We start from the raw sequence: 17,649 nt of genomic DNA, 5'->3' as shown, positions 1-17,649 counted from the left end.
AGGATCAACTTCTTTAGTGAGAGGGATTACAAAAGTTAATGCTCAAGCCTAAAGAATACCTTGTATCTAACTAGTTGACATTGACAGGGTCATTTTTGGAAAAAGACATGAAGAATAGCTCAGCAACTCTAACAAAAAGAGGAAGTGGCTCGTTTCTCTTTTACTCGGTATACTCAACATTTCCAACTATATGTCATTTTTTGAGTCACAGATTATTTGTATGGAAGAGGGGGCATCTATCATGTAAATTTCTCTCAAAGTTCTACTCCATCCATGCAGCATTGTACACTAACATGCAAGCACTTTGCTCCATACTTCGAACCTGAACATCAAAAGCCCTCCCCAGCACTCAACTCTTTCTTGCACCACATGTTATTTAGGTTTTGTGTTGTATATAAGCAAGAAAGTGCTTGCACAATTTAAGAACATGCATTAAGCACCTTTGCTTTTTTTCAGCTATGCACATGCATTAACAGTGACATCATCTCTGCCCTCAACTTGGACTATCCATACACACATCATTTCAATGAAGTCCGTCATGAGAAGTTGAGGCTTTTGATATGGATTCATGATCTTGTTCATGGTGCCACTTAATGGTGAAACATACCCCATATTCTATTCAATTTAATTAATCATAAAAATTAACAATATTTCTTAAATATTTAAAAATCACATCAGAATTCATGAGAAAGAAGAGATTTATCCAATAACCATAATCGTTTCTAATTTTGATCAATCCAAAAATAATAATAATTGTTAATACAATTACGTAAATCTAGAGATATTCACCGATAAAAAATCCAGTAAATCTAGGGCTTTCTCCGCCGATGCCCATCCACCCAACCTCCATAGTAGATGTCGCAACTATCTCGAGTATGCCTCCTTCTTGATCTTGTTCTCTCTAGGTTCTACCACAAGGCTCCCAGAGGGCTTTAGTCCAGGTGGGTAAATAATATTGGCTGGCCTGAATCTCAAAAATCTCTCTTCCTATACAAAATCACATCAAGGCTCTAAAAAGATAGCCTTAAAAATAGCCCTCGAAAATTAGTTGGATTACCATACACAAAAAAGATAAAGATAACAATCTTTTCTAAAAACATGTTCTTTAACCAAAATAGAGCTAATACATGGAAAGTGGTGTTAGATTCATTTCACGAATACCAACCAAACTATGAGGAATATCTGAATGGTCCAAACAAGGACTTTGTTCATCGTATTATGATATTCTTTCTTTTATTCTTTTCTATAACAAATAAAGTTATCTACGAAATCGTTATTGAAAATTAAAGGTCAATTTGGTATTCAGACCCTATTTTAGCGCTCGTTACATCTATGTTTACTATGTAAAGCCCCTTACAAGTTTCCTTTAATCTAAACTACCCACTGTGACCCTCTTATACATTATCTAACATGGTTAGTTATGGTATGGAAATCACTTACAAATGACAGCACAAAACGACATCTCTATTTGTGACCAAAATTAATCTTTTATGTCCTCTAAGTATTTCCCACTTTTCAATATTAAATGTAGATGCTAAAAATCACCAAGTCAAATAGTCCAAAAAAATACGTACACATGAGAACATTACAAATATTGTCATATTAATTTCTTACAAATATTGCTACATATATCTTTGCATTTGTTTGAAAAGTCACTAAAAATAGTTGATTAAGACTATGAGAACTAAAAACACTTGAGGTTTTTTCAAAATTCACATTAAACAAAAAACAAAAATAAATAAAATATGCTTTTGAACATCTTTATCTTCCTGTATATCGATGCAAATTTTGATGCTCTTTTTTATCATCCACAATGGTCTACGTAAAGTTTTGTTTGAGTGACATGGAATTAAACTACTAGTGATCCTTGCCACGAGACTGAAGACTCATGCTTGGGCTGTATGAGAAAATTTTATCGTTTGCAATTAATTGTTCCCTCTTTTATACTCGTCTACCATTTCCATCAAAGATTTCAATTTGTACTCAACATTTTCTCCTAGACCCTTTGTAGACTGTCAATTGTCATCAAAATAGAGTACCTATAAGTATTTTGTAGGTTTAAAAGAAAAGTATGTAGATCTAGATTGATTCATTACACCATAAATGATCACAAGGTATTGACATACTTATTGCAATTCATTACATGGAAATCGGGGCAACATACACTACTATAAGGTGTTAAAAATATAATGCATAGTATTTATAGTATTTATTCTTAAGAGGAAACAAACTAATGAGCAAATATATGTTGGTCGAAATCTCTAGCACACTTCCAATGATGTAACCTTTACACTGAAGTCCCAAAGGTCCTTGGCAAGTTTTGAATCATTTGCGATCTTGCTTGGCTCGGCCTCTTGACAGTTGTCAAAGTACTTTCCAGTTTTAGTGTTGATAGAAGGATGAAGAGCAAGAAGGCATTGAGTAGCAGCACCCTGTGTGAGAAAGCCGCACACCAAATGATCATTACTCTCTAACCCCTCTCTTTTTTTCTCACGCACACAAGCACAACTTCTTTCACTCAAGTCAAGATTGATTTTTACTAACCTGGGAGATAGATTTCCTAAATATGGGTGTGCTTTTCTCAACATCCTTAATCATTTGTTGCACTGCACATTCAAGAGTCCAGAAGTATCAATGAGCTGTAATTGAAACTAGCTTAAGGATCCATAATTATAAAAGGCAAGGAAAGTGTATAATAGGTAGTGACATGTTTCTTGGGGGACGTAGGTGGCGAGGTTTGTACTAAGAATGGTTCCAGGGTGAACAGCGTTAGGGACCACATTGACTCCCTCTTCCTGTAGCATCCAAGAGCGTTTATTATAACCATGTATTAGAGATATTGGTGCTCAGCTGGGCATAAAATGTGTGAAGGTAATAGAAACCTGGAATCTCCTGGCGAGTTCCTTTGCATGGAGAATGTTGGCGAGCTTGGATTGTCCGTAAGCACACCAAGGATCGTAGCTGTGTTGTGGCATGGAAAGAGATCATAATTAGATAGATGGGATGGCAGCTTAGCAGCTACCCATTAGTCTATACAGATTTATAATTGATACATTTACCTTGACTTGTTGGTAAGTTGATCTTAGCGGATGCCGCCGGGATAGGAGAATACAGCGTGGCCCACGGATGACATGTTTTCACGACCCTGCCTTGAATGCTAGTGCCACTGGCCGCCCTCCTCAGACCATCCAGCAGAAGGCTCGTCAAGAGAAAAGGGCCTGTTTCCAAAATTTTATTTCACTTTGGATTAGAGCTACTATAGTGGCCTGTTTTAGTTGATCAGCTTATAACTAACCCGCTTACCAATGTGATTAGTGGCGAACTGCATCTCGAAGCCATCTGCTGGGATCTTGAAAGGGCAAGCCATGATGCCGTCATTGTTGCTGTTAATTATACATCGCGTGTTGATTAATTATTAGCATTAATTGATCAAACCAGATCAGCTATGATTGCTGCAGTCACAGAAAAGGTAATATTATTACATGAGGATGTTGAGGGGTAGCTTCAAAGCCTTGAAGTTTTGGCAGAAGGTGCAGACAGAGGCTATGGAGCTAAGTTCTAGTTGCAGCACGTGCAATATTCCTAAAAAGGTTTCAAATCCTAGAGATAAATGTAGCACTGATGTACAGCCAGTGTGTCACATAGTAGTGCAAGGTGCATGTGAGAACATATATCGCTCAAACTTGTTAATATGTCTTAATGCATTGTTCCTCTCTAAGAGACTCCCAAGACCTTTGTTCATAAAAAAATTACTTGGACCTCTGATAGAAACTCAATACGTACCTTTTTGTTAATGTATGCTCTTATGTGTGTGTGTGTGTGTGTGCATGAGAGTTTGTCAGATGAATTTTATCACTTATGGCCAATCCACCAAGCCTATATGCTTACTAGCTAACATAGAATGAAATATTGATTGAAACCTCCTTCTTTTATTCCTATAGGCATCCACGAGACAGGCGAGCCTCTTGATAGCCATCAACACGATTTTGCACACTCTCGGCATATCGAGAGAGGAGATTCAGGAGGACATGGGAGAGTACGTTGCCTTGAGTGTTGTAGCGCTGGAGGCCACTATAACAATACTTGCACACATCCACCTAGCCAGAATCCCCTTGAGAGGGTTGTTCAAGAGACGTCCAGATACAAGATAAACAGGGGCTTGGCGTCATTACCCACATTGATCCAACTATTGAAATGCGGCATCATCGATGGAGGTATGAATCTTGACTTTGCATGTTATGTGAATGTCTAATAACCAATTTTATATTTTATTGTAGGAGTGATGAGCCTAGTCCTCCGCATGCAGCCACACGAATACCACTTGATGCGCCACATGACCCACCACCGCACTTGTAGCACCCTACACTTGTATTGGTGATGTGGGTGTGTAGTGTACCATTGGCAGGGAGGGGTGTGTCATTTCCACTCATGGAGGCATCATTTTTCATTGCGAGATGAGATACCACGTAGACCTTTACTTTTCGATAATCCACAAGATGTGGGCGTAAGTTTCAATTTGATTGCATGTATTCATTTCAAATAATTACCATTTCTTAAATAGCATGATATTTTACTAGGAATTTTCTTCTTTCAAATGCAAGTACCAGGACGAGATTAAAAAATTTATTTCATCGCCCAACTATAGAACGTGTTTGGGAGGGGGTGGAGCCACAGGGTCTTGCTTGAAGAGATGATGCTTCTGATGAGGCATCGGTGAGATAATGCACGGTGATGCATATTCTTTGTTTATTAATGTATGTTAGAATCATGTGCATCTCATGTGTTATGTGGGAACTCGCTCTTATATTTATTGTAGCATTTTATTCATTTAAAAAACTTATGTGAGTAGGGAAATACCGTTTGCCTTGAGTAAACTCACAATGTAGTCAATCTATATTAGCTGGCAAGCATAGGTGCTTTCCGGCTTGACCATGAGCTAGTTGGATCCGTATTTTACTCTTCCAACTTGCTTATCGTCAAGGCGGAAAGCACCTATAATGTAAACTACTGCCCTGAAATCAGCCCCAATTCACAGCCCAAGCAAAGGAGCTTCATTGTTGAAAATGGTTTGCTTGACCCGCTTCCTTGCTACCTCTTCCAAGTCCTTGGTCTTTCTTCACTTTAGCCCTCCCTTTCTGATATGAAAACATAGAAGTGCATACCTCTGTAACTACCCCAAAATGCAGATATCTCAGATGGTGGCTAGACTGCTCCAAAGCAGCCTTTCTTGGCCTCTCTAGATCGCCTACTTACTGCTTGTTGACGATTTGCAAGTGGGATGCATATTTCATGCTTCCAGCTCGCTTATGGCCAATTCGACAAGCCTACATGCTTGCCGGCTAACATAGATGAAAACCAACAACAAGCGTGGGCACTTTTTGGCTTGACCATAAGCGAGTTGGAAGCTGTCACCAAAAATGGGGACCTAAAACAATAGACTAATGAAAACACAGTGGAAGAGCCATAAACAATATAATAACACCGCATTGAGCCGGAACTACAGGCCCCCATAGGAACGTCTTTATTTAGATACGAGCTTTTATAATTAATCAAGCTGCGGTGCATATAGCACCAGATTTTTCCACAAAACAACAGCAAGGATCATGACCAGGTCTCTTTTCAGATACAAAGAAAAAACAACCCTGAAAACTGTGTAAAAACAATCCATAAATCAGCCCCAAACAGTATCAAATTAGCAAGCCTACCAACTGTATGGCCAGCGTTGTAGGAGAGAAAGAGTTGCACGACTACTAACCCTTCTGGCCCTTCTACTCATTTAGCCTCATCCCTCTTAAGATGGAGTCAACCAGCCTTATATAGCCCATTCTTTTCTCCTTTTCGCCAAATGTAGCTGAACTGGCCCAAAATATTAAATATGTTGCCTTCATTAAAGATATGTGAACCCACTAACTTAAAAGCATTATCTCACTTCGATAAATAAAATCCCATACTGCTCATCTATTGTAGTTGTCCCCTTCTAGAGCTAAACATTGCAAGTAAATGCTTCAGCTTTCTTTTGTGGGAAATTTCCGTTCACACCTTGGTTCTGCTCAGTGTATGAAACACTGATCAAGACTGTTGAAGGGAACAAATAGTTACAGAAGAAAATTGCTATACATCCGAACCTAAAAATACAAAGGTAGAGCATGTAAACATCACAAAAGCATACACATGTAATGTTAACAATAAAAGATAGTCATGTGATATTTGACCTCCTTGTCACACCTGAGACTTAGCTCCAACTCCTCACGCGTGACTTCATGAAATTCGTTTGCACCTTTGTCACTCGATCTTGTATCCATTCCATTGGCATGGTGGAAGTCACTTGTCTCCTCTTGGCTCCTCCTTCGCATATTTTGTTGCCATTCTTTATCATGCTCCTTGATCCTTTTCTACATGCATTTTGAATTATAGAGCATGAAAGTACTCAAACTCTCTCGCTCGTCACAAAAGAGAGATGTAGTGGGAATCCCTTTTGATAACTTGATTGATTCATCTGCCGTCCAAGCACGAGGAGCCTCATCATCCACACGCTACAAGTACTCAAAGAGATAGTACATCCACTCATGATGCTACCATCCCTCTACCATAGATCCTTCTGACCTTGCCCTTTGATGCACAAATCCCTTCAAGACTCCCATGTATTTTCTGACTTAAAGAATCCATCGTATAATTAAAACTCTAGCAAGCTCTATCTCCTCAATAAGATGGATAAGCACATGGACTTGGATGTCAAAATGATGTAGGCAATTCTCTCTCCATCAAGCAAAGGAGCTCTATGCACTGCAATTTTCTAGCTGATATTGAGAGAATGTCTATTTCTTTTCACGTGATCCGTCTAGCCATGGACCATCAAAAAAATAAGCGAGTCCAGTCAATTGGAAACAAGTACCCTAGTTAATTTCAATTGAAGGATCAATACCTTGCAAGTGATCCCAAATGCTATATGACTTCTCTAGTGCCCTCGATCAAACATCCATCAATGACAAGTGGCAAGACGTTCTACACATATGAATTTTTGACATCAACAACATGTTAATGATAAAATGTCAAGAAGGATAGTTAGAAACATAGCCTACCTTTAGGAAGTTATGCCAATCGTGCATCTTTAAAATAGAAATAGTAGTATCATCCATAGTACACCTGTTTCACATTGATGCGTCATAGCATGTAGGTGTATGTATCATCCATAGTAAACATGTTTCACAAAACGATGCATCATAGCCCATAGGTGTATGTAATAATCTCATCCTCTTATTGATTGTGTTCATTATATCTTGCTTTGTAAGCACCCATGAAGGTATAAGTACTCTTTCCTATCTCAATGTTAAAAGGCCATAAAGATGGTTTAGAGTTCTATTCCTTTAAGTGTGCTCTTGCAGCCTCTGAATATTTCAATCCCACAAGGTGTTTCGAGAGAGAGTGTGAAACATTTTTGAAAATGGGCATCTGGTCAAGAAGATGAGTAATCTTCAAATCTTTCTAATACTCCAAACTATACCGGCATGAAATATAAGGTGCTATTGATTTTTCCCCTCTAGCTTTAGGATAATCTTCCTCTTCCTTGTCTCTTGTAAGCTCTACGTCTGGATCTATAAGAGGCCCAATTGTCCACTCTCTATATCAGTCCCATAGGAATAATTTGTACTAGAAAAGGTCCTTTATCAACCCTACCATTGAAATGTCTTACTTGTGTTCTAGATTTCCAACATGTGTAATATGGGAAGAAATCGTCTATGTTGAAGATATATATTTTTGTTGAGATATCTTCTATATTTGGATCGCAGCCAATCACTACATGGCAAAGATATCTTCTATATTTTGGATCATAGCCAATCACTACATGGCAGAGATGCCTTATAACCCTTGGTTGATAGACCTACAAAAAAAATTTGATGTCTTGGTGAAATTGGAGTTCCAGAGAGTACTCTCAAATTCAAACAATGATGAAAAGCCATAGGTAGGATAGTCTTGATAGTCCAAGCTAGAATGCCATGAAGCTCAAAGCTTTATTCACCTGTAGACTTGGACATGTCAAAAATCACCTTTATATTTTTTCATAGTTGTTGTTTGTAGATCTTTGATGAGCAGTGCCAGGTACATGTTGATGTCTTCCACTTCGCATTTTCCTATATTCATGTGTTTTATCAATTACATCTTTCAAGAGATTAAGCGGATGAAATTTAGGCATCAATTTACTTTTTCACATACGTGAAATTAGTAAAAATAATATTAACTTCTCCTTCTTTATGGACATGAATGGTGGCAAGGTGTAGTTGATGAGAGTACTTAATCATGTCAAGACGAGTGAGATTGGAGGTTAAGGATGAGCAAGGTTGCACTTAATCATGTCAAGAGGAACCCTCATAGATGTTTTTGAGCTCTTCATCTCATAGATATCTTTCACAGGGATCATCAAGAAATTCATTCATGCCATCATCATTATGTTGCTCATCATCAGGTTACTCTACCTAAGAGGTATATTGCTCTCTTAACCTTTGAAAATTACTAGGATCCCAAGTTTGTAGAATCCTCATAAACTCTACCAACAACTGAGATGACCCTAGCGATATATGGGCACATCCTCCATAATATCATAATTTGGAACCTGTGATCCATGTGGAATCATGAAAGGGAAAACACACAATACAAATGAATATATGAGCAGATCCTCCATAATATGGGCACATGCTCCGTAATATCATAATTTGGAACCTGTGATCCATGTGGAATCATGTTAGTGTAAACACACAATAGAAATGAATAATACAAGCGCCACCAAAGTAAGAAGAGAAGTGACAACAAAGCATGCCATAGTCTTATGCAAAGAAGAGAAGTAAGAAGAGAAGTGACAACAAAGCATGCCATAGTCTTATGCAAAGCATAACTTGTATTGAAATTTTACTTCCACCATCTAATATACATGCCATAAAAGCTAAACAAATCATGACATGGTATGTAACACTTATTTCAAATAAACTCAAAGATATTTGATTTTTGAACACGACAAGACATAGTGACCAAAAATATAAATGACAATGACCAAACAATGACAAAATTCTAGACAATGACAATTACAATGACCAATGGCCTTTCGTAAAATTCTAGACAAAATGTGTTGGAGCTATATATAGCTAGCCCTAACTCACTCTAGGTCTTGCCTATATATATGTGACTTGTGACTAATATGATTCATTCTTGTGGAGCGTATGTGGTGTCTCTTCTCTCGTCTCTCTCCTCTCTCAACATGGTATCAGAGCGATTCTAATTATAAGGGAAACATCTACATCCTTTTTCAATTTATGATTACGATTTCATGTCTTACAAGATTGATCTTTGGTAACAGTTTTGTGTAGGGTTGATTGGTTCTTTGATTATATGTTGCCTACATGATTTTATAGCTCCACTTGTTGTAATTAGAATTGTTTCTCAATCACATCCTTAAAAAACCAAAACTAGGTATTGGTGCGTAGATGGTACAATGGTGGTGAATCTTATTAAAACGGTTTGTCAATCAGAATTCTGAGTCAAAAGTTAGGACAGTTCAAGCAAACTGCATCTAAAAGAGTAAAATAGGTTCTTTGTGAGAGTAAACAGGTAGTTGTCTCTGAGTCGTAAGTAGGATTTGATTGTCAAAGCTTTCCGTGAAAGCTTCAGATGGATGCTTGCTAATACAAGCTACAATTAGATACAAAACTTGCCGTCGTGTAAGTTGCATCATAATGCGGTGCTTTTTCTTAACGCGATGCTTTTTTTGATTATTATTTTCATCTTTTATGGACCTCTAAGTTTGCTTACGTGCATGAGACATGGGTCTCCACTTTTAGCTCTAATTTTGGTTCACGTTCTATTCTTTACACGATCACTTTATACTCGTCATATGGTGTGTGCCTATTTTGGCTACGTTTCTCATATCTCGTACATGGTCTGCAAGTTCTACAATCTTATCTTGTACGTATTCTCACAACCCGACATGGCAAAACCATACTTGTTAACGGATTTCCTTCTGGGTAGCGTTCTGTTCCTCTTTTCCAAGGCCAAGGATTTCTCGGTTGGAAATACAAGATGCTATTAATTTTGGAAGGAGACGAATTAGCAGATATTGTTCTTGGTATTCTTGCATGCCCTCCTCAACCTATTGATCCAATTCAAAATGATGTTATTATTACCGAAGATCCTATTTTTGAACAGTGGAAAATTGATCATGCACACTAGATTCGTCATGACAAGGCTTGTCTACAAATATTCATTCAAATAATCTTTTGGATCTCATTCATACTGATATTTGTGGACCCTTTCCTGCATCCAAGTCTTGCTACCGTTACTTCATTACTTTTATTGATGACTATTCACGGTATACAAATGTCTTTTTTCTATACGACATAAATCAGAAGCATTGGACACATTAGAGGTACCAAATATCTGTGGAGAATCACACTGGTCGAATTGTAAAAATTATTCGAAGTGATAATGGTGGTGAATATATTATCAACTTATTTCATAATCATTGCATCAACCATGGCATCCACCATGAGTATACCATTCCATATTCTCCCCAACAGAATGGAGTTACAGGAGCAAAAGAATCGTACAATTTTGAATGCAATCAGATGCATGCTTATTCATTTTGGATTATCTTGCTCTTTTTGGGCAGAAGCAGTAGTGACAGCTGTTTTTGTTCAAAATCATCTTCCAACTACTGCACCTGTTCTGGTAAGATTCCAATCATAGCTTGGATAGGCCAAACTTTGTTGCACATTTCAAAGTCTTTGGGTGTATTGTTATATTCATGTCCCAAAAGAGACACGACACAAGCTAGAACCTTTAGGTTTGAAGGTTATTTTTATTGGTTATTGACAACTCAAAGGGTTACAAATTTTACGATCCAAGTTCTCAACTCGGGAGGGTCACTCACAAAAAAATGTGAATATCACGTGAGTTCAACAGAAGCATATTTTTAATTTATGAAACTTATAGAAATATATTTACATAAGGGTATGATTTAAATTTTTTTCAAAAAAAATTACAGATTTATAAAGAAAAGGGGATATTATATGGATTAAAAAATTCACAGATAAGGGATTTAAAATATAGGCCTTGAACGCACGCGATAGGGATATTCTACATAGAGTGACCCCCCCGAGGTTCTCAAAAGGCAATTGTTAGTTGAGATGCTATATTCAGCAATTGATGGGAGGTTCGTGGTCCACAGATGATGCTGATGATACAAAAACATTACTCACTTCTTTTCCTTTTCTACTTTTGGACAATTATTTGCATGATGATAACACTCTTTTGATGGATATTGGAGATAAGTCTATTGATGTTCATCCTACAATTTCAAAGGAGACTACTACAGGTTATTCAGATGATGCTGATTGGGCAAGCTCTAACTTGTCCATGCGATCCACCAGTGGTGGTAATTGTTTCTTTATCAATGGCTGTTTGGTATCTTGGGCTAGCAAGAAACAACGCTATATTGCAATTTCTACTACAGAGTCTGAATATGTGGCTGCATATTTAGCAGCTCGTGAATTGGTTTGGCTTCGACAATTATGTGACAACCAAAGTGCTATTAGTCTAGCCAAGGACTACGTGCAACATAGCAAGTCCAAGCATATTGCAGTTCATTATCACTATGTTTGACATGAAGTAAGGAAAGGAGCAATAATGGTAGAACATTGTCCAACTGATCAAATGATTTTAGACATTCTCACCAAAGGACTCCATGAAACTTGGTTCACACTTTTGCGATCATCAAAACTTGGAGTTGCGGGGGGCGGCCTCTCTTTTTGGAGATTAGCACATCTCACGTCATGTCAATTTTGTCTAGACTTGTACATAGCCTATAGACTTTAGGACACTTCACACATTACTTCACATCATGCACATTTATTCTTTGTACTTTGTATATAGAAGCACATTTATTCTTTGTACTTTGTATATAGAAGCACATTGCAATGGACTTTAAGGTGGCATTATACATTTATATGTAGGAGCTCGGGTTTTTCCCTTGTGCTCCCAAGGGTTTTTTTACTCGTAGTAGCTGGAGACCTTTATTTGAGTGGGGGTGTTGGAGCTATATATATCTAGCCCTAACTCACTCTAGGTCTTGCCTATATGTATGTGACTTGTGAGACTAATATGATTCATTCTTGTGGAGCGTATGTGGTGTCTCTTGTCTCGTCTCTCTCCCTCTCTCAACAAAATGAAGGTTAAAAATCAATATACTCCATATGAGAAGATGTTGTGCCCTTCAAGGATCAACCTTGGGAATGAGCACGCAAATGTCTTGCACATGACATTCCCCTCTACTAAACTTGATGATGGCATTCATACTTCTATTTTTTCTCTTCCTAGACTGCAAAACTTGTCATTGTTCCCTTCCAGAAAACCTTACTGGGTCTCCAAATCAACTCTAAATATGATATGAAGATCTATGCATCTGATCCATTTTGTCCCCTAGCCCTTCATGCCCTAACCCTTGAACACTTTATGTGGTCTTCTGTTTACTGACTATTGAGTCTAGCACTCTCACTCCACCCTTGGAGGATCCTCCTCCCTTGGAACCGTCACCTCAAATCCTTTCATAGTATGCCCCAAGTCGCACAACACTGCCATACCCCTTCGGTCTTTAGAACACCACCAACCAACCTCCTAGGAACTTCTTCGATGTCTTCAGTTACTCTCCTTGGACTCTCTACCCTCATTTGGGACACCATGAATGTTTAGCCTTGTTGAACTTGATGATAATAAAATGTTGCCTGGTCACCACACCACCAAAAGATCAAGATATGGAGGACCATTTCATCCATGCGTGACGCAGTAAGGGTGGGTGGGACATGGGCAGCAGCAATATCTTAGTATCAGTCTAAAGCTCTGATACACCAATGTAACATGGGGAAGTTCTGGGAGTTTTATTTCATCCCTAAACACCATCCTGGAATAAATTTATGCAAAATACAAGCAAGAAAGATGGAGAGAAGAGGGAGAGAGAGCTGCGTTATAAATTAATCTAATTAATCAATCTTTATTACATGAACTAATTAACGTATAACCTGTCACACGATGGCTGTCCTGTCCGAGGTGTCGATTCCCTTGGTCACATCCCTCCCATGGAGGATTTGAAGGCCGTGGCGTCGTTAATTATCGATGCTGCCATGGCAATTATTACAAGAGTACTGTTGCGCTAGTATAAGCACCGATGGTTGTAAAAGGTATCCACGGAGATTTGTAAGTAGCAGGCTGGACCGTTGTCTAATTCTTATAAGGCACTGTCGTGGATGATGTCATGCATGAAATCATCACCCATAATCCCATAACTGGTTGTTTCAAAACTTCTGGGCCTTGATCATCCGTGACATCATCCCATGGATCACAAAAATCCGGCATAAATTTGAACAATACTTGCATACTCTGCAGTTACAGATTTTGGGAGGTTATGGTCAAATTTTTTAAAACTACCTTTGATATTTGGAGGTGGAGGTTAAATTTTGTAAAACTACCTTTGATATTCGGGTAAGGTGTGTGCATGTGTACACGTGTGTGTGTGTGCCCCTTGCCCCTAGGGTAGTACTTATGTGTGACGATCCTAAATCTAACCATATGTTAATCGTACAACTTAATCTAAGAAAATATTAAACTCACTTAATCCTACTATTTCTACATAGCAATACAATCAAATCAACCTTCTCAAATAGCAAACAAGTTGGCATGCCATATCCAAGTTCTTATCACATAAGCAAAGAATCATGTAATCTCAAACAAACATTCACATGATATAAATCTCTATCAAATATAGCATAGCATCTCAATCAATCTGTCTATCTCAAGATTCTATCATCATCACCATGCTCGACAACATGGTTAGTCATAATAATGACCAAAATCCAGCCAATCTAGGGCTTTCTCCGATGCCCGTCCACACAACCTCCACATTGGACATCGCGGCTATCCCGAGTATGCCTCTTTTTGAATCTCGTCCTTTACCACATGACTCCTAGAGGGTATAAATCTCATTATCTGTCCGGCGTTCCCTGTCTAAGGACGGCCGGTCCGAATCTCAAAATCTCATGTCGAGTCTCATCATACACATGCATATCAATTAGTCATACACATGCATATCAATCATTTCTCTCAAAACAAAGCAATCATAACTCATACATATCATCTCACACTCATCTCTAGTCCATAATCTTTCAAGGCATGCATATTCAAATCAATCACAATCAATTTCAAGTATAAAACAAGATTTTAATTTAAATAGTCTTTAGCTTCTCTTTATCTTTTAAGTCACATGGGAATCCTTGTTTTAAACATAATCAATTATCATGTTCTAATGAGCGAGATCATCTCTAGTCACTATAGCTAGGTCTTAACTATGCTTAAGCGATAGACCATCTGGTCTATATAGAAAAGATAGTCAATCTTGTAAGGCAAAGCCTAATAACTGGTCTCTTTGGGAGAGTAATATCTTCCAATCTATTTGGAATTAGAGAAAAGTTAAAATTATAGAGTTTTAGGATTTCTAATGCTCTATAAAGCACGTCTTAGTGATGGTTCCCTCTAAAAATGAGTTCTAAGGTCTCTTTGAGAGTATTCGAAACAGCCAAAGTTGTGTTTTCACCATAAAACTGTCAAAAACAGCAAAGTGTCCCACTTTGCACTCGAATAACTCAAAAACGAAACAGATTTGACTTTCGAGTATCTCATATACTCTAGTAGAGTTTTTTTTGTCATCTAAAACTTTTGTCTTTATGTCAAAACTTGATTCTAAACACATGGAAAGATAAATGCTTCGCAAAACAGCCCCTAATGAAGGTTATACCTAAAATCTAGTCACAAACTAGTCAAATATTCTATCTTCTAATTCTTTAACTCCAAAAATTTTTATACTATGAGTCAGACTAAGGCAATCAACAATAGCTCTTGGGGCGAGAAACCCCCCCTCTCCTCTTCTCGCAGTGTTCACCCATCGTTGTTGCAATGATTAAGCATGTCATACATCGACTCAAATTCTCTCATATACACGCTTATCGATTTATTTATTTAATCTCAAAAGAAATTGAAGTAAAATAATAGAAAGAGTTTTTGTGTACTTCCTTGATATATTTTCTGATGTCTTGCTTGATTGAGAATCCATGTCTACTCTCCAGAAGTTGTGGAAGAGCTGTTTGTAGAGTTGGCAAGCCTCTCAGATCTACTGTTAGGGCTGCAATTTGCAACAGGTATAACTTCACGGATACTAGTTCATGTGGGTACTTAAAATCACCAGAATGCATGTGATGGAATCGCCAGGATTAGTTGTATATAAAAGTCGACTCCAAAAATAGGCCACGATTTACTTTTTTATCAAATTTTGATTTGCATGTCCATCTACACAAACACTTCCTTTGAGTATACTAACGAATTGAAAACTTAATCTTGAATTTTCACTTAATTTTTTCGCTTAGAATCTTTACTTCTGAAAACCACTGAAAAACCTGCTAGAATTCATTTTACTGAAATTTGTAGCATCCAAAACTTAGGATTATCTTCAATCATAACTTGGTTAATTTCGGAAGTATGTAACATTGTGTGTGTGTGTGTGTGTGTGTGTGTGCTCCTTGTCCCTAGGGTAGTGCTTGTGTGTGTGTGTGCGCGCATGTGTGTATTTGTGTGTGCACGTTGTGTGGATTTTTATATGGTGCAGCCAGCCACCCCCAACAGGTCTTTGTTTTTACTAGATGCTATTTTTGCCACTGTACATATGGGTGTTGTTGTGGCTGGAATAAGCGCCAGTTTTGTGGCCTTGTACATATGGTTTATGGTTTGCCTATGTACATACGTTTGTGGTTACCTATGTTCATAAGGGGGCTATATGATGTCCGAGAGCTGGGCATTTTAGAAAACCTACCTACCTTCAACGGCTCGTATCTTCCCCTACCGAACTCTGTTTTATGCATATGAGAGTTCTACGGACATCTACTCAAGATGAGCTTCGCAAGGAAGGTGTCGGCTTGGGATGATTGCGATGTGGTTGTCATCTAAGAGGACTTTTGTTGGATGTTCCAAGGGGGTAATCATAAGTTTTTTCTGTCTGGGTGTGTGTATACATCTCAAGGTGTGTGAGGAGAAATATACTATAGAGGCAGTAGATACTCTCCCGTTTTCTTTCTCTCATCCTTTTTGGTGCCCCCACCGAGGATTGGAAGGTAGCTTCAACTAAGAGGTCTACAGGGTGATAATCGCTTGTAGATCAACTCAAGGCCTATGGCTGGCGAGGCGTTTGAGGTTTTCAAGGGCGGAAAAGGCGAAGATGTGGACAAATTCATACGACATGTCGAGTTGACCGCTCTAAAGAGTAATAGAGATGATGATGGATTCAAATTACGTCTTGTGAGCTTGCTAATGGAGGGTGAGGCTCGAGTATGGTACGAAGATACGCTCACCGAGGCGCAAAAAGGTAATTAGGCTCAACTCTGCGAAGCATTAAGAGGAAGATTTGAAAAAGCTGATGCTCCCGAGGAACTATGGAAGGAATTAAGTAGATTGCAGCAAGGAGAAGACCGAGATATCAATGAACACATAAACAGGTTTGAAGCTTGCTAGAGGAGAATCTTAAGAGGCCTAGAAGAGAATCAAGTACCTCTTGGTTTCTTGAAGAAGGACAGGTTTGTGTGTCTTTTACATAAGAGCATTAAAGACAAGGTAGAGCTCAAGGATCCAGGAACGTATGAAGAGGCTGTGAGGATAGCCAAGGAGCAGTGGAGAAAGAAGATAAGGAAGCAAGAAATGCTGAGTAAAGAAAGGGATGTTTCTTTCCATTATGGCGGATCTCTTGTGCCCTTTGGAGAATTAGTAAAGCCTCTACCTATGGATGTGCATCGTGAAAGAGAGCTTCATGTGGAAGCTCCAAAAGTAGCTGATCCTACTCAAGGTCAAGAGACCCTTCAACAGGAAATACAGAGGTTAACAGACCAAATTGGAAGCCTTAATATTGCTATGCAAGCAATTCAACAACAGCAGCAGGTGAGGCGTCCTCAAGGAGAGCGAGCCCCAACACCTCGTAATGAAAATGTCCAATGTTACAATTGTGGAGAGAGGGGTCATTATTCTCCCCAATGTCCCTTACCAAGAAGAGAGCCAGGTGGTATATATCCCATAGCCCCGAGGCAAAGAAGTAATGTGAGAGAGGGCAATGTCAATGTACAGGTACCTCAAGGGCAAGCACAGCAGCAGCAGCAGTAGGGCCAAAATCAAGCCCAGGCACCACCACAGTTTGCTGTTGGGATATTGGAAGCTGTTGAAAAAGGTGATGAGGAGGATGAGGCCGATGTGTTGGCATACAAAAGGAAAAGAGCACAAAAGTCAGAAACTGAAGAGGCCTGTAGGGAAGAAAAGTCAAGAATGAAGACTAGAAAAGACATGGATAAAGGGAAAGCACCGATGGAAATAGGAGAGTCGAGTAAACAAGGTGAAGCTAAAGCAAAGAGGAGAAGAAGGAAGGTCACCATGGACAACTTCCAGCTAGGAGAAGGGAAACCTGCTTATAGCCTTTTAGAAGACCTAAAGAAGAAGAAAGCAGATATTACCTATGGCCAGCTCTTAAACTTGAGTCCAAGTGTGAGAAGACATTGGCACAAACTTGCTAGCCTGAAGCAAGTCAAG

The 17,649-nt window shown here is 38.6% G+C and overlaps 2 pseudogenes; one reads left to right on the top strand and one right to left on the bottom strand.

Annotated features, from left to right (window-relative positions):
• Nucleotides 1-2,208: 2,208 nt before the first annotated feature.
• LOC147606025 (short-chain dehydrogenase TIC 32, chloroplastic-like) lies at nt 2,209-6,666 on the bottom strand (annotated as a pseudogene).
• Nucleotides 6,667-16,251: 9,585 nt separating this feature from the next.
• Nucleotides 16,252-17,229, top strand: LOC147606024 (uncharacterized; annotated as a pseudogene).
• Nucleotides 17,230-17,649: the final 420 nt, after the last annotated feature.

This window comes from Cibotium barometz, chromosome 58 (assembly GCF_041138505.1).
Source record: "Cibotium barometz isolate CiBa-2024 chromosome 58, ASM4113850v1, whole genome shotgun sequence".
Classification (NCBI taxonomy): domain Eukaryota; kingdom Viridiplantae; phylum Streptophyta; class Polypodiopsida; order Cyatheales; family Cibotiaceae; genus Cibotium; species Cibotium barometz.
The sequence above is the reverse complement of the archived record's forward strand: the minus strand, read 5'-3'. Positions and strand labels throughout refer to the sequence as shown.